Genomic DNA, 21448 nt, shown 5'->3' with positions numbered 1-21448 from the left:
TTTTTGAGACGGAGTCTTGCTCTGTCTCCCAGGCGGGAGTGCAATGGCGCGATCTCGGCTCACTGCAAGCTCCGCCTCCCGGGTTCATGCCATTCTCCTGCCTCAGCCTCCCAAGTAGCTGGGACTACAGGCGCCCGCCAACACGTCCGGCTAATTTTTTGTATTTTTAGTAGAGATGGGGTTTCACTGTGTTAGCCAGGATGGTCTCGATCTCCTGACCTCGTGATCCGCCCGCCTCGGCCTCCCAAAGTGCTGGGATTACAGGCTTGAGCCACCGCGCCCGGCCTGCACTTTTTTTTTTTAAATCAGTTCTAAATGGTTTAAACTGGCCAGTATTTACTAGAGCTGTTAGAGCGACTTAATTTGGACCCATGAGACTCGTGACACTCAGAATTAATCTAATCCCATTTACACCAGGTGCCTCCCATCAAAATCTGTTTGATCAAGTGTGGAATTATTTCATCCCATTGGAACCAGCTCTTGAATCAGTCAGAACTGGCTCTGCCAGCCTCTGGGCCAGTAGTCGGCGCTCAAAGTGGTGTTCCTTTCTTTGGCCTAATCTCTTGGGTTGTCACTTTCCCTTTTGTTAATTTCTATTTTTTTTTTTTTTTTTTTTTTCTGGAGTTCAATCTTCCCTGGGAGCTCCCTTCTGCTCCCACGAAGGGCTCTGCACCCAGCCCTGGTGCAGCCTGGCTCTGGGGCAGGGAGCTTGCATTCTGCCACCTCCTTCATTGTCCTCTAGGTACACCTGCATTTTCAAAACAACCCCTGCAGGCAAGCTTTAGAGGCAGCGATAAACAAATAGGCTGACTGAAATTTAGGGAAACGCCTGTATCTGGACAGCCTCTTCAAATATTTGTCACCCCCTCCCTGCTCTGGGGAAAGAAGAGACAGTTCCTCACAGTCACTCTATTTCCTTCCTTCTGAGTTCTGAACACCTTGTCTCGAATGTAAAGAATTTGGCTCTGAATTAGGACTCAAGAAACTGGGCCCTAGTAATTTTCCCGCCACTAACTAAACGCCTCACTTTGGTCATGCCCTTTTGGGAGCAATAATTTCCCAATTCGTAAAACGAAGGGACCAAAGTTTGATTTTTATCATTATTAATGATAATAATAATAATATATATATTTTTGCAGCAGGCATTTTTTTTTTCCCAACGAAATATTACCCTGAATAAGACAAGAAAGAATCCCGAACGACTCTGGCTGTCAGGGTGTGTGTGTCTCCTCCCCATGCTGTCTAAACTCAGCTGGAATTTGGAGGGCTCTTGTCCTTTCCCCTTGGCCTCAGAAGGAGTCCAGCGCGTCCTACCTTGCGTGGGAGTGTGTGTGTGACCAGGGCTCCTTCCTGCCCTTAGAGTCACCGCCCCCTTCTCGCACAGGTTTACAGCACCACTTGCCTCGCCCGCTCCCCGCTTTGCCTCCGCCCCATCCTGATGCTGCCGGAATGGCTGTTCCAAATGGAAGGATGCCCGCGTGCGTCCCATGCCCCAGTCCTTCAACAGGTCCCCACAGACCTCAGGATAAGATGAACGCGGAATTCAGAGCCTGGTCTCAACCGCCCTCTCCCTTTTCCTCTCACTTAGACGGCCCTGGACAGCTGGGCCACTCTCCACTCTCGCCCCCTCCCGCTCTCGTGGCCTCTGTCTAGACCGTGCTCCCTCCTACTGGGTGATGTCTCTTCCCCTGGGACCCAGGGACCATCCTGTTGTTGACCTCGGGGGTCGGGGGTGCGGATGGGGGCCGGCCCTTCCCGCGGTCGCCGCCAGGGGGCGGCAGGAGCGGCTCCAGATGACAGCGGGAGGCCGCAAGGGGGGAGGGAAGAAGGACCGAGGGAGCGCGGATCCCGCTCTCCGATCGCAAACTCGGAGCCGGAGCTCTCCTCGCGCGCCTGAACCGCTGGCCGCCCGCCCAGCCCGACGCAGAATCCGGGCACAGCGGGAGCCCGTGCAGGGCGGGCGCAGGGCGGCGGCGGCGGCGGCCGTCCATGCGGCGGCGCTCGGGGCTGCCTGGCGCCGGGAACCACGCGGGGGCGAGGCGAGGCGAGGCGGCCGCCGGTCGCTCCGGGACGCGGACCGCCAGGTGAGCAGAGCCGCGCGCCCCGCGTCCCCTGCGCGCCGCCCGCGCGGCCCCGACCCGGCTTCCGCTGCCCAGGCTCCGGCCCCCGCTCTCTGGCCGGCGGGGCGGGCTGGCGCTGGCTACCCAGTGGGTGTGTCCGGGGCGCCGCGGGCTGCGCCGCTCCGGGCTCGGGGAGCCAGCGCGCGCTTGGTCCGTGCGGACGGCTGCGCCTCCTCTGATTCTGTTCCTTGCTGGGAGTCTTGCTCTGTGCTGGCGCCAGCGCTCACCCCTCCACCCTCGACTCTAGGGACAGTCTTAAACTCTAGGGACAATCCACCTCAGTCGTCCCCGGGTCGGGGCCCCGTGCTCCCCGGGTCGGGTCGGAGGGGGACCGGCGAGTACACACCCAGCCCGTGCGCCCCCGACCTCAGCCTCGCCTCCCTCCCGCCTGGGGCCCGAGAGCCGGGCAAGTCTCGGTAGCGCTCCTTGAGTCCTGGCCTGGGGCCTCGGATCTGTGTGTCTGTCTGTCTCTCTCAGTTTAGTTGCTGCAACCCAGCAAGCGCCTGGAGCCCGAGTGGATGGGTTGTTTCCGCCAACTCTAGACACTTCCTCAAGTGCAGCCTAAGTACCTGCGGCCCCTCGGCGCACTTACAGAAGTAGCTTTTGCACAGCGAGCTCACCTTGGAGCTCTGCAGATCTGGAAGTTTTTTCTTTTTCTTTGAAATAACATCAGCCCTGACTTGGGAAGGGGATTTCAGGGCGTTCTCGGGCCCACCTAAGTATCTGGAATTTGTGGTCTAATAAGTTTTTTAAGCAGTCCACACCCAGCACCGTGCCTCCCAGCCTCCTTTGCCGTCTTATTAAAAGTGCATGCTTGCTTCTCTTCCTGTCTCTTTGCGATCTCTACCACGCTGCGCTTCGTCCTTTTCGGGCTCTGAGTCTAAAGCTTGGACATGGGTAGCAATCATTGGATGCCTGTTGGAATTTGGAATTAGAGAAATAGAGACCCGAGAGAGATCTAAGGAATCGCCTTGTCCAACCCTCCTTTCACAGCTGGAGGCACCCAGGACCCATAACAGTCTGAAGATTTTTCAAGGATCACACAGCTTTTAAAATCTGCATGTCTTCTACTTGATTGATATTGTTGGAGGTGATGGAGTAACTGGGCTTACTAGGGTCTTACTGGGTCTCAATATACAAAGAAGCAAACATTTTAAAATGTGACTTCAAATACGGAACTCTTCAATTCCTATAGATTTTTGTTGGCATCATAGTTGAATTCCTTTAGAAAACAAAATCCTAGCCCCGAAATTAATGTGAGGAAGCAAGCAGATGGGCGTCCTGGGACTTTCCTATAAATCTGCAGGGCTGGAGCAGGGATTTCCCAGAGGTCTGGGCCTGGGAAATGAGTTTGGGTGATCAGGATGCTGGAGCCCCTTCTGAATAAGCAACTGGGTTGATCTCTTGTGGGGAGGCTGGCCAGTTGAACTCATGTGATCTCTGTGCCCAGCACTGGGCAGGGCACCAGGTTGGCATTACCTTCTTTTCAGTCTCCTATGCCGTGAAGAAATGTTTCTTACTGGCTGTTAGGGAAAGAAAAATACAGCCCAGAGTTTGGGAGGAAGATCAGGGGTGAGGAGATTTTTGACTTGGAGTTTGTTTTTGTTTTTGTCTAGAAAAACTTGTGGAGATTGCAATCAGTTATCCTACACAGAGGCTGTGTATTGCCTTGTTCTCCATCCCCCACGTTTTCCTCCATGGTACCACTTTTATCCTAATTGCTGGGAGTCTCAGTGTTTAAATATTCACAACACTCCCATTCTGTCCCCCACATTTATAGCTCATTCATCGCAAAATCTCTGCCACATTCTTTTGTGATATCTGAGGAATTATTTCCCTGTCTCCATTCCCACTGCCCCCACCTTCAACCATGTCCAAATTACAGTAATAATCTCCCCTCTTGACTCCCAGCCACAAGTTGCTTTCTTCATTTTAATCCATCTTCTTTCATGCTGATAGATTAATATTTCTAAAATTCTGATTTCACTACATCATTTCTCTCAAGAAATCACAATGGCTCCCCAGTATTCACTTCTATTTAATGGATCTCCAATTAAATATCTGCACATAGCAGGTATTTCTGAGCATCTGCTATGTGCCAGGGACTGTTACTATGTGCTGGAGCTTATGCTATGAACAAGACTATCTCATTGCCTTCAGGGAGTCCACAGGCTAGCAGATGATAAATAACCACCCAGAGGAGAAGGGGAAGTAAAGAAATAACCGCAATACAAGGGGGATGTGCAAAACATCAAGGAGAGGCAGATGAGGGAGAAATTGATTCTGCATGGGAGGAGCTAGGGCAGTTACCACTGGGCTTTGAAGCCTAAGGAGGAGTTCAAGGAGATGGGAGAGGCTGGTGGGGAGGGAGGACAGGCCAAGGAGAGGAAAGAGCTTGAGGAAAGACTGAGAGATAGGAAAGTACTGTATGGACACAGTTGAATCCAGGTTAATTTTCATCAGGGCATTTAAAATGTTTCCTAATCCCAGTCTACTTTATTGATCCAAGAGCCATCCCAACGCCTTCCTGCTTGAAGGCCATCCCTCCACTCACCCAGTTTCTTTATCATGGTCTTATCTGCCCTCCCCACACCTCCCATCCCCAGCTCAGAAATTCAGATTTCCCCTCTTCTGATCTAAATTTTGCCAGGCAGTGTATCCCAACCAACCTTTCTTGCACACACTCCTGTGTCTCTTCCCTGCATTCTTTGCGCCTGCTCTATGTTCAGCCTAAATGAGCCTCGCCTCCCCAGCCACTCTGAGGTTTCCCCTGAGCAGCCTCCTTGGGCCTCTCCGGGTCATGGAACACACTGTCCACATGTTAGTGGCCCCAACACACTTGAAAGCACGTGACTACTTGCCTGGGTTTGACCCCCCATCTCACTTTTCCCTTCTCTCTCCTCTTCTTTCTGGTTTTCCCACCTTTTCTCTTTCTTTGCATGTGTATGCAGAATCGTGATGTTTACTTATGCACAGATGTAAAGGTTACATGTGTATTTGTTGAATATCCTCGCTGTGAAAATGGATTAAAAATGTCGTGCTGGAAGCCAACACATGATGCAGGCTGACGCAGGCGGGGAGGAGATTCAGGGGAAGCTGGTTTTAGGCTGCTGTGCTGCCTCTGGCCCCCTCTTGGGATCCCCCGATTTTACTCCTCCTCCACAGGAACGCCATGCTGAGGCTGGGACACCCCTTCATCATCTGGGCCTGTTTTGCTCTCTTTTCCTCCTACCGTCAAAACTTACTTCTGTGCCCATAGCCTCGCTGGCTTGTTAGCCTCATTGGGGCCATGCTTAGTGAGCACTGGTGTGTGCGATGCTTGGGGCTTTCAGTGGTTTCTCTTTTAATCCTCCCAGCCACCTATAAGGGAGACGTCAGCATCTGCATTGTACAGGAAGAAAGTTGAGGCTTACTTGCCTGAGGTCAGCAGCTCAGGTTTGGAGCTGAAATCTTAAACCCAGCTCTCTAAATCTGGTGTTCTTTCCACTATATCATTATTTCCTGAAACAGTTGTCCCAGGAACATCTGAATCAAAATTCAGATCTGGTGAAAGAAAAACACAGGCTCCAGGGTGGAAGCAGGGGTTGAGAACTGGCATTTTTAAGATTACCTCAGGCGATTCTTCTGCACACCCAGGTTTGGGGACCACTGCCCTGGGCTTCCTTTACAATGTGGTTCTAGCGACAGGTGGTGGGTTAATATGCCGCTTTATCCCAGGCAGCATGTTCCTTTTTGACAGAGGCCCTGACTTTGACTCTAAGGAGTGAGCAACGGAGAATTGTGGCCAAGGCCAGGAGGAGGGTCCTCTCTTTTGGCCCGAGGGGTCTTTAGTTCAGTCCTGAAGGCCCAGCCCCCTCAGCTTACTCGAAGGCATGTAAGCCCACCTGCCACCAGACTCACTGTGAATTTCTTTTGGGACCTGAGCGAGTGCTGAGGGAGAAAGACCAGGGTGGGTTTGTTCAAGAGCCCCGAGTTGCTTGGTTTGGGACCCCCCAAACAGGGCTGGACAGGCAAAGCTAGCCCCTTCCTCCCTGCAGGCATGGTGAGTTGAACCTCCTTTCCCAGAGTGGGATCTGGCCGTTGACAGATCTCTTTCATTCAGCAGGACTTGCTCCACTTCCTACCCACCCAGCCTCAGTTTCCCCATGTGTAACGAGAGGATGGCCAAAGTCTGGAGGGCTGGTGGGGGACCAGTGCATGGGTATGCAGAGCTTAAGGCAAAGCCCTAAGGCACATAGCCCGCGCTCAGTGTCAATTCTCGCCCCATTTCTTTACTCCGTGCCTGATCAGTGCTTGAGACAATTGGAGCTCAATATATTGCTATAGGAAAAATGTATATATAATCTCAGGCCCCCTCAAATCCAGGGTTTTGTGTCTGAAGGGCACAGGGCTGAATGTTACAACTGTGTATTCAGACCCAGCAAATGAACACTCCCAGATGTGCGGTGATAATAATGATGAATTATCCATCCAACATCCCTGCTCGCCCCACTCCCCTTCCCCAGCTTCCCTTTAGATTCCCCAAAGAAGAACCCAAGGAACAAGAGGCAGCAGTTTTGTGTATTGATGAGTTGTCTTGGGAAAGTGGTCTCTTTCTGTTGACCTCTTTTCCTGTCTACCCGGTCACCCAGCTGAGTGTACTGCCCAGTTGTCTTCTCTTACCAGCCTTTCCGAAGCTGATCACTGAGGTGGCACCTCAGGCAGTGGTGCCCCTTAGCCATGCTTCTCTAGGGCGTGGTCCAAGGGCAGTGAGCCAGGCTCACAGTACTGCTGTGTCTTGTCCCAGGAGGGTGGCACTGGGCAGCCCACAACCGGGTGGGCAGCATGTGGCCTGCTCCACCCTCCCGGCCCTTGGCCAGCTGCCTAAGGCCTGGCCAGCAGTGAGGACCAAAGCATGGAGTGATTAATGGGCGCCCCATCTAATCTCCTGCCAGGGGAAATGAAGGGCCAGCCATGGGCTGGGAGCTCGTCATGACCTGCTCCAGGTGGGCTTGGAATGCACCCAGCTCAGGATGGGGATTAAGGCTTGAAAGACAAGAGGAAATGAGATGTTAACCCTTTAGGCCTTGGCCCTCTGAGCCCCAGTAGGGAAATCACAGGGGAATTATCTGCAGGCATCTGATGAAAGGGGGCATCAGCTTTGATTTATGGTGGGGATGCAGCCATGTGACTACAGGGGTGGGAGGATGACGAGCCATGTCTTTGACTTAACCATTTTTCTTAGAGGCACAGTCAGGAGAGAGAAGAAGATTAATTTCCAATGAAAAAGGATAAACGGACTGCTGGGAGGCTGCCCTACCTGCTTCCTTCTTGGAAACCCTCTGATCATATCAGCAAGCTACAGATTTGTAGTTGCCAGACATACTTTTCTCCCTGAAATGTTGCGTCTCTGATCACTTGTGATGTGAAGGAAGAGGAGCCCACCTCCTTTCTCAGGCCAGGCAGCAGCACAGTGGTGCTGAGGAGGAGAGCACTCTGGAGCCAGGTCCTGAGTTTGAGCCTTGGCTCTACCAAGTTTTGGGCCTTGAACAGGTTCGTTGGCCTCTGGGGCTGTAGTTTTTCCACCTGGAAAATGCTCAGAACGATCTCAGGCGTGTGGAAAAGTGCCACTTGAATGCTAGCTATCACTTTTTTTTTTTTTTTTCCACTTTGGCTGAATCCTGAGCTTGCGTCTCCTTTGGGAAGGACAGAAGCAACTTCTCTTCCAGGGCTCCAAGGCTTGCTCTGGGTAAATTGACAACTGACTCTTTGATTGATCTCCCTTGTTTGACCCCTGACCCTCACATGCCTTGGATTCTGTCTGGCTTGCTCCTCCCTTTGCTCCAGCTCCGTGGTTTCCAGCTGCCCCTTTGATGACATTACCCTGCCCCTTGTCTCCTGCCCTCATGCGAGGTTGTCAGACTACTTGTGGGCTGGCCTGTGACATCTGTTGGGTCCTCCAGTGATGCTGGCCAATTCTGCACTGGCTCTGCTCCTTGCTAGCTTTGCTGTGACCTGACAGTCACAAGCCAAGTGGCTGAGGGTAGAGAATGCAGCTGTCTTGAGAGCAAAATCAGGAGCCGTGAAGGCCGTCTGGCCTGGATGCAAATCCCCACTCTGCCCTCTTTTCTGGTTTCTCTGCCCTCTCATTGCCTTGTTCTTGGTGGGGGATAATAATAGTTATACTTACCTAATGATTGACAGGAGGATCAAATCCAACCGTGCACATTTCCCCTTGGGAACCATGTAGGAGGGTTTATTGCTGGTTGTAAGGTGAGCCCTGAGGGTAGAGCTGTGTCTTCAAGTTTTGAAGTCTCATTACAGGGCATGTAGTGACAGTATAGCCTTTAGTTCCATTTAGTTAGTGTCTTTTCCAGAGCAGACAAGTACCCAGGACCTGCTTGACTTTAGCGATGTTTTAGTTGAGGCCCGGGATTTAATTCTGCTTGAAGTTCAGAGGATCTTCTGGTCAGCTAAGCGGGGAGGAGCTGCCATTTACAGAGTCCTGTGTCAGGTACTGGGATTTACCTGGGTTCTTTTATTTAATCCTCTCAACAACCTGTGTGAACTAGACACTATTATTTCTACTCTACAGCTAGAAAACTGAGGCTCAGAGAGGCTAAGGAATGTTCACAGGCTCACACAGCAAGTAGACATCAGAGTGATGTTTGAATTTCAAGTCATCTGACTCCAAAACAAATACTGGTGGTGGGGCCAGGGGGAGGAACTCTCAGGCCAGATAGTGAGTACCTCAGTGAGGAAGGGTCTCTGCCTGCTCTCAGCCTCTCACAGGATGCTCTGTCTTCTGGGCCTCTTTCACATGAGCACATACACGCATAATGCCACTGCTGATATTGCTCTGTTTTCCCCTTGATATCGGCTTATGTTTTAATTTAGCACATGCAGATTTGTCTTTTCAACTAATAGGGTTTTGTGTCAACATTTCCCACTTTCCACCTAAGCAGGGTTCCCATTTTTTAAAGCACAATGATACTTGCCATCATTTTGCTCCATCGTGGTTTTCTTAGCCATTCCCCACCCTCTAACAAGGATCTAGGTTGTTTCTAGTATCTCCCACTCTAAAAATTGGCACTACCAACACGAGTGTTCAATTTGCTGATGTTTGTTTATTTCTGATCTCATGTTCTGCTTTGGAAATACACTTCCCAGCCATGTGATTACCAGGTCAAAAGCAAGAACTGTAATAAGAGTGGTCCGTGCTGCTCATGGGGTCTTCAGAGAAATTGACCCAGAAACAGAACAGGTGCTTGTTTTCTGCCTACCCTTCCTTTCCTCACTAGTTACTGTTCTTTCCTGAGGCTCAGATTGGAGGAACTTGATACCTCACTCTTAGCAAGGGGTGTGAGAGGTACTGTTCGAGTGGTGACTTTCTGAGTTCCAGAGAGGGAAGTTATTTCAGTGTCCACAGAGGTCCCTTGGAGTGGAAGGTCTTGGCTGCTTCTGAGACTGCGCTGCTGTGCGTTAGTGGTCCTGTGTGGTCATTGCTATGCAGTCATTCACTCAGGCATCCAGTGCTTTCTGAGCCCCTACTGTGCATCAGGTGGCAGCGCCATGTACTGTAAAGTGTGTGAATTCCAGATCTGACTCTGCATGTGTGGCGTTGGGCAGCTTAATCTCTTTAAGCTTCAGTTTCCTCATGTGTGAAATGGGCTAACAATCTCTGTACATGCTGTAGGAATTAGAGGAGAGAGCATAGGTAAGGTGTTTGCTCAAGCCTACAATGCATGAAGGGCCAACTGTTGTGCAGATGAACACTAGAACTTCTTTCTTCTTATAGATGAAGAAGGTGTGTTCTTGCCTGGGGGTGTGAGAGGTGGGGAGTAATATTATACTTACAGCCTTAGCAGGGGGCGGGTGAGAGGAAAATCACTGTGATAAACATGCCGTAGAGAGGCTGGGGAACCCAGACAGCCATCAGATTTAGATTGGTGGGAATTCAGAAAGACTTGGGGTGGGATCTGCCTCCCAACAGGAGGAAACAAGGTTGGGGGAGAGGGAAGAGGGAGAAAGGGAAGAGGGAGAAAGGAAGTAGAAGCCTGTTGTGTTTTATGGGAGGGCTGCATTCTCGAAGACCTCGCAGTATTCAGGTCTCTCATAATTCAGACTTTTCCCCCTACGGAATAAATGTAGAGTGTGCATTTACTTGATATGGTCTCAAAACACATAGCTTCGCTTTGCTGTTGCTTCTCATATGGTCACACTCTCTCTCACATTGCACAGTGGGCTCACTCATAAATTACCCACTCGGTATCTCGTGATGCTTTTTTGGCTTTCTCAGTTGCCAAGCTGGTGGTCGTGGTTGTTGCTGTTCTCATCATGATCATCATCATCTCGGTGTGTTTTCAGTCTGACACCAGCACCACCATTTGACAGACTGTCTAGATTGGGGGTCCGCATATTTTCTTGGAAAGAGCCAAACATTAATATTTTGACTTTGCAGGCTGTGTGGTCTTTGTTGCAACTAATCAGCTTTTCCTTTTGAGCACGAAAGAAGCCGTAGACAATATATAAATGAATGGGCAGGACTGTGTTCCAGTGAAACTGACTTATGGGCACCACAATTTTAATTTCATATAATTTTTATGTGCCATAAAATGTTCTTCTCTTGATTTTTATTCAATCATTTGAAAATGTGGCAAAAACAGGCAGAGGGTCAGGTTTAACCTGTGGGCCAGAGTTTGTGGACCCCTGGTCTAGAAGCTTATATTTGAAAATTGTTTTAAATTGTAGGAAGAGTGAATGTTAAAATATCCTGATAGTCAACAAAATCATTCATAGATATTCCAGTGCTCATAAGAAAAATGCTTAATTCACAAGTTCTATCAAAAGATTGGGGTATTTATCAGCTTGAATGGTACCAACATAGGCAGTTACTTTAATACAATTTTAAATTATTTAGGTAGTTATTCTAGTGAATTAAAAATTTTAAATCATATTATTTCAAAATTTTGGTACCCAATAGCCTTATTAATATTGTTATTGTCATTCTGTTTCATGATTTAAATTGTATACTCTGGCTAGGCATGGTGGCTCATGCCTGTAATCCTGGCACTTTGGGAGGCCGGGACGGGAAGATCGCTTGAGCCCAGGAGTTCGAGACCAGCCTGGGCAACAAAGTGAGACCCCCATCTCTACAAAACATCAAACTATTAGCCAGGCATGGTGGTGTGCACCTGTGGTCCCAGCTGGTGGTGTTCACCTGTGGTCCCAGCTACATATATGGGAGGCTAAAGTAGGAGAATTGCTTGAGCCCAGGAGTTTTGAGGCTGCAGTGAGCCATGTTCATGCAACTGCAATCCAACCTGGGTGACAGAGTGAGACCCAGCCAGAGAGAGAAGAGAAGAGGAGAGAAGGTGAAGAGGAAGGGAAAAGGAAAGGGGAAAGGAAGGCAAGGAAAAGGAAGGGAAAAGAGAAAAGAGAAGAAAAGAAAAAATTTTATACCCTACACTGGTTTATTATTGTGTACTTTCCTGGAGTCCAGCAGCTCTGCCTGACTCCCAACAGCCTGCTGGCTGGAGTTTGGAACTTCATTCTAGCTGGAATTTTTTTATTGTAAAAGGCAGGCGAGAGCATAGACAGAGCACCGAGGCTTGTGTCTGGCACACAGTGAATGTGGAATAAACTTTTGCTCCCCTCTTTTCCCTTTTCTTTCCTCCTCACTCAAAAGTTCTGTATATTTGGTCAGATCCAAAACATGCTGAGCCTCTTTGAAATTGTTACTTTGGTTCTTACCACATGCAATAAAGTCACTAACCTTTTTAAATGGAAACAAAAACAAAGACTGTTAGAAAGCAGAGTTTCCCCTCCGGGGTCACCAGCTTTCCCTTACTGGAGAATAAGCAGTGCTGTGCTGAGACTGCGGCTGGCCGACCAGGGCCAGGGGGAGGCCCCAGGTCCGAAGAAGGTGCCTCCAGCTGGGTGCAGACCCAGCTCTCCCGTCAGGAGGGGGGCGCCGGGCCTGCTGGCTGCTCCTGGGTATATCTTGGTTTCAGAGATTCCAACAGTAGGAAAGCCAGAACCTCTCCAGATGGAAGACCACCAGCCCCGAAGGTGACTGTGATGCTGTGGTTCTTGGCTCGGGAACATGTTTTTGCTGTGTATGTTGGATGGGAGACCCGTCTTAAGTAGACGTGTGTTTGTGTTGTTTGGGGGTGGTGGCGCACAGCCACATGTGCTTTCTGGCCTGGGTCTGACAGGATGTGAAGGGAGGCAGCCGCTGTCCTTTGGCTGGTGAGATCTTTCATTATTCTGTTGGGCAGGGGGCTGGCATTCTTCCTGTGTGTTTGGTTCAGAAGCGAGTGGTCTTGCAGCCAAGGGCATGGGCGTTGAGCCCCAGCTTTGTCACTAACTTGTTTGACGTCCAGCAATCCATTTCCATCTCCAGGACACTAATTCTTAATTCCTACTGGGGTGGTCAGAGGAGGCCTAGTGGACAGTTAGGACTCTTACCACCACCCAGCAGTAGTGAAGCCGTGCATCCCTCTGAGCCTCCCTGCTGTGGTACTAGCACAGGCCACAGGAGGCTCTCCTGCCCCTCCAAGCCTGGGACATGTCAGTGGGGACCTGGTGGGGAGCTGGAACTCCCACCTCTACCCAGAAGCAATGACGACTCCCCTTTCCCCCTCAGGTGTTACTGGAGGCCAAGTGGGGAACCTGGCCTTCTATTCCCACGTGGCCATCATGACGGGGGCCCCCTTCCTTGCTGGAGCAGTGTCAGAAGAAGCCAGGGAAAAGGGAAGGTTTAAATAAGATCTAGCACCTCATACCATAATACCTAAAATGTCCAGGTTTCAATGGAAAATCACTCATCACACTGAGAACCAGGAAGATCTCACACTGAATGAAAAAGACAATCAGTTGATGCCAGCACTGAGTTGACAGAGATGTGGGAATATCTCACAAAGACTTTGAAGTGGCCATCATAAAAATGCCTCAAGGAGCAATTATGACCACGCCTGAGGCAAATAAAGAAAATCTAAATGAGAAGTCTCAGCAAAGAAACAGAAGAATCAAATGGAAATTTTCTTTTATTTTCAAAAAATTGTAAAACATTTTATTGTAGATTGACAATTTATAACTGCATTATATTATGGGGTACAAAGTGATGCTATGATTTATGAACACAATGTGGAATAATGAAATCAACCTAACATATTCCTCACCTCAAATACTTATCATTTTTTTGTAGTGAGAATATCTGAAATTTACTCTTAGGAAGTTTGAAATGTACAAAATACTGTTATTAACCATTTTCACTGCACTATGCAATAGATCTCAAAAAAGGCTTATTCCTCCTGTCTGAGTCTCTCTACCCTTTAACCATAACCTCACCATTCCCCCCACCCTCCAGCCTCTGTAACCACCATTCTACTCTCTGCTTCTGTGAGTTTGATGTTTTAGATTCCACATATAAGTAAAAACGTGGTATTTGTCTTTCTGTGCCTGGCTTATTTCATTTAGCGTAATGTCCTGCAGATTCATCCATGTTGTAGCATGTAGGATTTTCTTCCTTTTTAAGGTTGAATAATGTCCCATCATATGCATAGGTATACCATGTTCATCTGTTGATAGACACATAGATTGATTCCATAACTTGGCTATTGTGAATAGTGCTGCATTCATTGAACATGGGAGTGCAGATCTCTCTTGACAAACTGATTTCAAATCTTTTGGGTAAATACCCAGAAGTGGGATTCTTAGATCATATGGTAATTCTATTTTTAGTTTTTTTGAGGAAGCTCTATACAATTTTCCATAATGGCTGTACTAATTTACATTCCCACCAATAGTATGCAAGATTTTCTTTTTCTCCACCTACTCACCAACACTTGATTTATTTTATCTTTTTGATAATAGCCATTCTGACAGGTGTGAGATGATATCTCACTGTGGTTTTAATTTGCATTTCCCTGAAGGATAGCGATGTTGAGGATCTTTTGATATATCTGTGGGCTGTTTGTATATCTTTGTTTGAGAAATGTCTGTTCAGGTCCTCTGCCCATTTTTTAATTGGGTTTTTTATTTTCTTACTGTTGAGTTGTTTGAGTTCCTTATATATTTTGGATATTAACCCCTTATTGGATGTTTGGCTTTCAAATTTTTTCTCCCATTCTGTGGGTTGTCTCTTTACACTATTAGTTGTTTCCTTTGCTGTGAAGAAGCTTTTTAGTTTCATGTAATCCCATTTGTCTATTTTTGCCTGCACTTTTGGGGTTAAATATAAGAAATTATTCCAGGCCAGTGTCTTGTAGTATTTCTCCTTTGTTTTCTTCTAGTAATTTTACAGTTTCTAGCATTACATTTAAGTCTTTAATCCCAAATGGAAATTTTAGAATGGAAAAATATAATAACAAAAATAAAACTTCACTGATGGGTTAAACAGCAGAATGGAGATGACAGGAAAGAATCAGTGGACTGGAAGATGTAACGATAGAAATTACCCAACCTGAGCAACAGATATAAAAATAGACTGGGAAAGAAGGAAAAAAAAAAAGAATAGAGTCTCAGGCATCTGTAAGATTATAACATGTAATCCCAGCACTTTGGGAGGCCGAGTTGGGTGGATCACCCGAGGTCAGGAGTTTGAGACCAGCCTGGCCAACATGATGAAATCCCGTCTCTACTAAAAATACAAAAATCAGCTGGGCATGGTGGCACATGTCTGTAATCCCAGCTACTTGGAAGGCAAAGGCAGGAGAATCACTTGAACTCAGGAGGCAGAGGTTGCTGTGAGCCAAGATGGCGCCACTGCACTCCAGCCTGGGTGACACAGTGAGACTCCGCCTCAAAAAAATAAAAAATAAAAAAGGCTATAACAAAAGAGCTAACATTTTTGTCTTTGAAGAAAAAGGAGGAGGAAAAAGAGTGGGATGAAAAACTACTCAATGAAATACTGGTTGAAAACTTCCCAAATTGAGCATAAGACTCAAACTTAGAGATTCAAGAAGTTGAGCAAACCCTAAATAGAAAGAAAGTTATACCAAGACATATGATAGTCAAACTTTTGAAAACAAATTTGAAAAAGAAGAATAAAGGAGGGGGAATGAGTGTTCCTGGTTTTAAGACGTACATAGCTATAACAATGAAGACAGTGTTGTATTGGTGAGGGAAAGGCACATAGATTAGTGGAATACTATCGACAACCTGGAAATACACCCATCTGACTTTTGACAAAGATGCATAGGGAAATCAGAGAACATTAACTGCAATTATCTGGATGATGGTTTAGATGAGGCTGGTGGAGAATGGCATGGAGAAGAAAGTACATGAGAGATAGTACAAAGGAAGAATTGAGAGTTGGCAAAAGAGTGGGCCCAAGGCACACGGGAGAGGGTATCCCAGAGGTCCAGGCAAGCTTTGAGAGTCACTTCCTGGAAGGACGGTGATGCCACCACTGAAGAAGGAGGGCTTGGCATGAGCTGGTGACGGCTCCTTTTATTCACCTTGGGCCATCAGCAGCAGGAGGAAACTCGAAGTACAGGGAAGCAGCCTGAATGAGCGTGCAGGTCTTGAGGTGTTGGGTTTTTGAGACCTTAGCATGAAATAATAAAGAGGTTGGAGTGTAAGAGTATTTCTCCAGAGTACACAGTTTGATAGTGAGGGTTGGTTATTGTTGACATTTTTCTAGTTCTGGTTTGAGTCATAGGGAGAGCCAACAAGGAAGGCAGAAGAGACAGGAAGAGAGCAGGTTTGTAGGGCATCATAGCCATTGATGACGAAGTTCAAGAAAAAGGGAATAGTGACAGCCTATTCTTTCTAAACCTAAACGCCCTTTATTGTCCTTCTTGACCTCTGGGTGACCCTTGACCTCCAAGGATGTGCCTCTCTTGGTTTCCTTGAAAACATTTTCTAATTTATGTGATGACTGACTTTTTCACATTGTCATAATCTTTTAATCACAGCACCTGATTTCAGCCTTACCTAATACTGGCCCATCACAGAATTGTGTCAAGGAAATCAGACTAATTTGCTAGGTTTCTCCCTCCTTCTGTAAGGATAGACAGAGTTTTTTGACATACATTGCACAGTGGTGATTGCTACAAATCATTGACTAGATTTCTATCACTTAAAAAAATAATGACATAACTCAAACGTCGATGCGCAAGCCTCAGGAGCAGGGCAGGATGAGGCAGATCCTTTCCCTTGATATTCAGAAGCATCGAGGGCAGCATGTGTGGTTGGCTGATTTATGGTGGCCGAGGCACACTGAGTTGGGATGCGTTCTGGATGGGCAAATGCATGGAGGCACTGAGAAAATATCCTGGACTCAAGGGCGGAGCTGTCCCAGAGTGAATGGGGCAGAGCACAACCTCACACCCTACATCTTGCCTGGCAGGGGCCCAGGCTGCAGCCTGTGTGCTGTGTACCAGGTAAATGTGAACACTGGCAACTCTCCTGAAAAGGTACATTTGATGCAGTGTGTCAGGAGACTCAAGAGACAGTTTATTTTTATTTTTTTTGAGATAGAGTCTTTCTCTGTTGACCAGGCTCGAGTGCAGTGGCACAGTCTCGGTTCATTGCAGCCTTGAGCTCTCGGGCTCAATCGATCCTCCCAACTCAGCCTCCTGAGTAGCTAAGACTACAGGCATGTGCCACCGCACCCAGCTATTTTTTGTATTTTTTCTAGAGATGGAGTTTTGCCATGTTGTCCAGGCTGGTCTCGAACTCCTGAGCTGAAGTAATTCTCAACCTTGGCCTCCCAAAGTGCTGGGATTACAGGCATGAGCCACTGTGCCCAGCCCTGAGAGGCAGTTTAATTTAGTGCTAAGACAAGCCATGACTCCAACAATTAGGTGAGCTTGCATTCAAATCGTGCTGCTGCCACTTACTACCCGTGTGACTCTGAGTAGGCATATTGTTTTAATGCTTACAGCCTCAGTTTATTTCTATGTAAAATGGGGATAGAAATAGCACCTGCTTCATAGGGTTGTCTTTAGAATTAGTTAATGTTTAAAAGCATTCAGCACAACCTGTCACATATTATACACTTAATAAATGTTATTATTATTATTTTTTTGAGACGGAGTCTCGCTCAGTTGCCCAGGCTGGAGTGCAGTGGTGTGATCTCAGCTCGCTGCAAGCTCCGCATCCTGGGTTCACGCCATTCTCCTGCCTCAGTCTCCCGAGTAGCTGGGACTATAGGCGCCCGCCATCATGCCCAGCTAATTTTTTGTATTTTTAGTAGAGACGGGGTTTCACCGTGTTAGCCAGGATGGTCTTGGTCTCCTGACCTCATGATCTGCCCACCTCGGCCTCCCAAAGTGCTGGGATTACAGGTGTGAGCCACCGCGCCCAGCTTTTTTTTTATTTTTTTATTTTTTATTTTTTTTTTTTGAGACGAAGTCTGCCCTGTCGCCCAGGCTGGAGTGCAGTGGCGCGATCTCGGGTCACTGCAACCTCCGCCTCCCGGGTTCACGCCATTCTCCCTGCCTCAGCCTCATTAGTCCGGCCTGGGACTACAGGCGCCCGCTACCACGCCCATCTATTTTTTTGTATTTTTAGTAGAGACGGGGTTTCACCGTGTTAGCCAGGATGGTCTCAATCTCCTGACCTCGTGATCCGCCTGCCTTGGCCTCCCGAAGTGCTGGGATTACAGGTGTGAGCCACCGCGCCCGGCCAATAAATGTTAACTTTTAAAATCTTTAGTCCTAGCTTTGCCTCTAAGTAGCTGTGATGCCTTGTACCAGTCACATGGTTTCTTTACCTATCAGTTTATTCATCTTTGAATCATGATGACAAAATAATGACATTGGAGAGTTGGATTAGAATTGCCCAGTTTTTTTGTGTGTAGGTTTGCTTTGTGATGAGATGTCCAGCAGAAAGTCACAATGGAAATAATTGATTGATTTAAAGACACTAAATAAAAACATATTTATTTAATAATTATAAATAAAATTAGAAGATGAAAAGCCAACGAAAACAAGGTCCTAACTTGACAAAATAAGGGCTAACAATGTTAATGAAGAAAGAGCTCTTAAAAATTATTTCAAAACATGGCTGGGCACAGTGGCTCACGGGGCGAGTCTCACAGAGCCAGACTCCATCTGAAAAAAAAAAAAAAAATCATTTCAAAATATTATGAGCCCTACAGAAAAATGGGCAAATAAGGTTGTAAAAAATTCACAGAAGAGACAGTGTGCATGGCTAATAAAAATGAAAATCAATTCCAACTTTACCAATAATCGAAGGAGTACATGTTATAACGACTTTTACCATTTTTTTTTTCCCTATTATGACAAACGCTGGCTAGTTGTTCACTAGAAGATTTCCTCCTGGGAATAGAGATAGACTGTTTCCCACACTCCTTTGCAGACAGGTATACTGCCATATGACTCGGCTGGGTAATGGAATATGAGTGGCAGTGGTTTAAGCTAACTTAGTGAAGCTGCTAGCTCAGTCTTCTATGCTTTCTCTTTCCTCTTGTTTGTTCATGGAATGGAAAGAACCCAGGTGGAATTCCACCTGGACGATGGTGGAATCACTCAATGGGAAAAGGGTCCTGGATGCCTGCATGACTGTGTGAAGTAGAATGTTCCTGACAACCTGCATCAGATAGTGACTTGAGCAAAAATCCTTTTACTATGTTAAGCCATTCACATTTTGAGGGGGTTTGTGGCAGAGTTACCCTACCCTAACTAATTACTTATCAAATTAGGAGAGATTACAATCATAGCATTATTGGCAAATGTGTTTATTTCATCCACTACATGTGAGATTCTAGGTTGATAGAATTGTTTTTGAAAAGAATTCATTGTGAAGGACCTTAGTCATACCTTTTGGCTTAATGATTTCATTTTTTAGGAATTTATCCTAAGGAACAAGGAAGAGTAGCACATAAGGAATTTTATACAACGATGTTCATCATATTTTCCAACAATAAGGGAACATTATTAGGTGTGTTATCAGACATTCATACGGTGGACTATTTTGCAGTGATTAGAAATGATTTTGAATATTACTAATGAGATGCTTATGAGGTAAGGTAAAAATAGAATACAAAACTACATGTGTGATTTTGTTTTGTAGAAATAGTATATGTAAAATATGCAGATGATATGTATAAGCATTATGCATAGAAAAACAAGAACATCAAAAGGTTTAATGGTGAGTAAGTTGGATTATTAGGTAATACAATTACAATTACAATGAGTAATTTTGGCTTTCCTCTTTATATTTTTCTGTAGTTTCAAACTTTCCTTAATAAATAGATTTCCTTAATAAATACATTTTATAGACAGATTTTTTTCCAGAAGAATACCTCATTGGCTGTGTTCCACTCAGCCCTGAATCCTCACCTTGTGAATGAAAGTGGTGTTTACTGTGTTTATTCTTTCAGTGTTAGTGCACTTGTTACACCTTCCTTCCCCAACACACGTGTGTGTGTGTATGTGTGTACGCTCATGCACAGATGTACACACGTGCTCACCAGAGTGGCAAGAGGCCATTTGTAGGCAGCAGAACTGAGGCCTTGTATTGGAAAGCAAGGAGGAAGGCCTGAGCCCCCAGCTGCCTTTTCCTCCCCTGGCCACCTGTTTTTGGCCAAGGCAGCTGGAGAATATTGGTTTTTGGAATGAGATGGGTCATCATCTCGGAGAAAGGGCAGCACATCAGAAAAGCTGCAGCTCCCATGCAGAGCTCAGCCATGGTAGTCTGATGTTTTTTCCTTTGGTAGCTACGACCCAGGGATTATAAACTGCTCTTGACAGTGGATGCTGGGGAGAGGTTGAGTCTGAGAGTGGAGGAAGGCTGGAGTGTGTCTAGGTGTCTTTGATTCCTAGGTAAGGTGGCCTGCATCTCATCACGGCTGTTTATTTGGGTATTGTGGTCTTTAGGAGTAGGGTGGAGAATGTCATGTTAATTTCAGAAACAGTTAGCAGAAGAATGGAGTGGCTGTTTGGATCCTGGGCTGGGGAGTGGTGCCTCAGACAGGCAGCACAATCCTGCATGGAAGAGAAGGCCCCCACCTGAGTTTGAATGGAAGGCCTTTCTGTCATCGGGAACATCTGCTGCACCCCAGGTGCTATTCTAGACACCAGAAATATAACAAATAAGTCTTTGAGGAAGAGGTCCTGTGTTGTGAGGGAGGAAAGACAAGCACAAATCATAATGATACACTTTGATGATCCCTAGTTCTGCATCTGAGACTTGCACAGAAGCAGAGACATTTAACCAGGTTAATCAAGTGCTGTAAATCAAGCAACGAAGTCAGTCATATCTAGGGAAGAAAAGCACTTTTACTCCAAAGGTTTTTCCCCACTTTGATCTGCAGTATCATGTCATCTGAAATTGAAAAAGCAACTTTATACAGAAGCAGGAACAAATGGCTCATTTATTTTAAGTATCTTGCCCACCTGATATTTCTGCCCTTGAATATTTTCTTTAGTTACCTGGGAAACGTTTTTTAGGACTGAAAACAGATATAAACCACACCACTGTTAATGACCATGAAAATGATGCAATTTGCATTGAAATCCTTAACTAATCTGTGCCGATTACCTAATTTCTCCAGGTGAGGACGGAGAAGCAAGGTGTTTTCCTTAATGAGTAACAAAACCCACTGTAATGTGTTTGCTTGAAAGCTGCCAGGGAGTTTTAGTAGATCTTCTCAAGGTTTAGTCCTAATCCAGATTCTGTGGGTTTTCATGCTGCTCTGGGCAAGCCAGCCAGTCTGCAGTGTGGGGGTTCCATGGGAAGAAATGAGTTCTGCAGCTGAGTTTGGATATGACAGGAACAAAAAGGACAGCCTCTGTGAGGTGGTAGGAGAAAGGACTGTGAGCCAAGGACATGTTGGGGGAACATTCCTCTGGCTGTCCTCATAGGCAGGGAGCAGCTGGAAATGTGACCGGGCCTGGGGCTCCAAGGTCAGCGTCCCTGAATACCTCTGGCCTGGGGCAGGATTTCCTGAAAGGGCTGTGACGATTGATGACCACCACCAGAGTCTCGGGAGGGTGGGACCTCCACAGAGGCAGCGTGCATCTGCAGTGGGTTAGCGCCTTCATTCTCTTCCTAGGGCAGTCTAGACATTGGCTGAACATTGGCAAAAGCAGGGAGAGAGAAATCACATGGAGGCCCTGCTTTCTAAGAGGGAAAAGTCTATAAGAAACTCATGCCGTTCATTCTTTACCCATTCACCCACTCATTCGTTCATCCATTCATTTGTCCAACTGTGATTGCATGCCCGCCCTGTGTCGGCAGCATGTCTAATGGAAGGGCATTTGTAAAGAGGACTAAAAGAGTCTACCTTTAAGAAGCTTCCCATCCAGTGAGGGGCAAGTGTAAACAGGTATGTCTAGTGTCTATTAAGGGAGATGATCTCCTCTCTTTCAACT

At 46.9% G+C, this 21448-nt stretch overlaps 1 protein-coding gene across 1 annotated transcript in view; it reads left to right on the top strand.

Annotated features, from left to right (window-relative positions):
- Positions 1–1861: 1861 nt before the first annotated feature.
- The window catches only part of THSD4 (thrombospondin type 1 domain containing 4), a 674737-nt gene continuing 655150 nt past the window's right edge, over positions 1862–21448 (top strand). The window contains exon 1 of the mRNA XM_055277915.2: positions 1862–2084. The gene's annotated coding sequence lies outside the window, so the exon portion shown is untranslated. The remainder of the gene's footprint in view (positions 2085–21448) is intronic.

This window comes from Symphalangus syndactylus, chromosome 5 (assembly GCF_028878055.3).
Source record: "Symphalangus syndactylus isolate Jambi chromosome 5, NHGRI_mSymSyn1-v2.1_pri, whole genome shotgun sequence".
NCBI lineage: Eukaryota > Metazoa > Chordata > Mammalia > Primates > Hylobatidae > Symphalangus > Symphalangus syndactylus.
The sequence above is the reverse complement of the archived record's forward strand: the minus strand, read 5'-3'. Positions and strand labels throughout refer to the sequence as shown.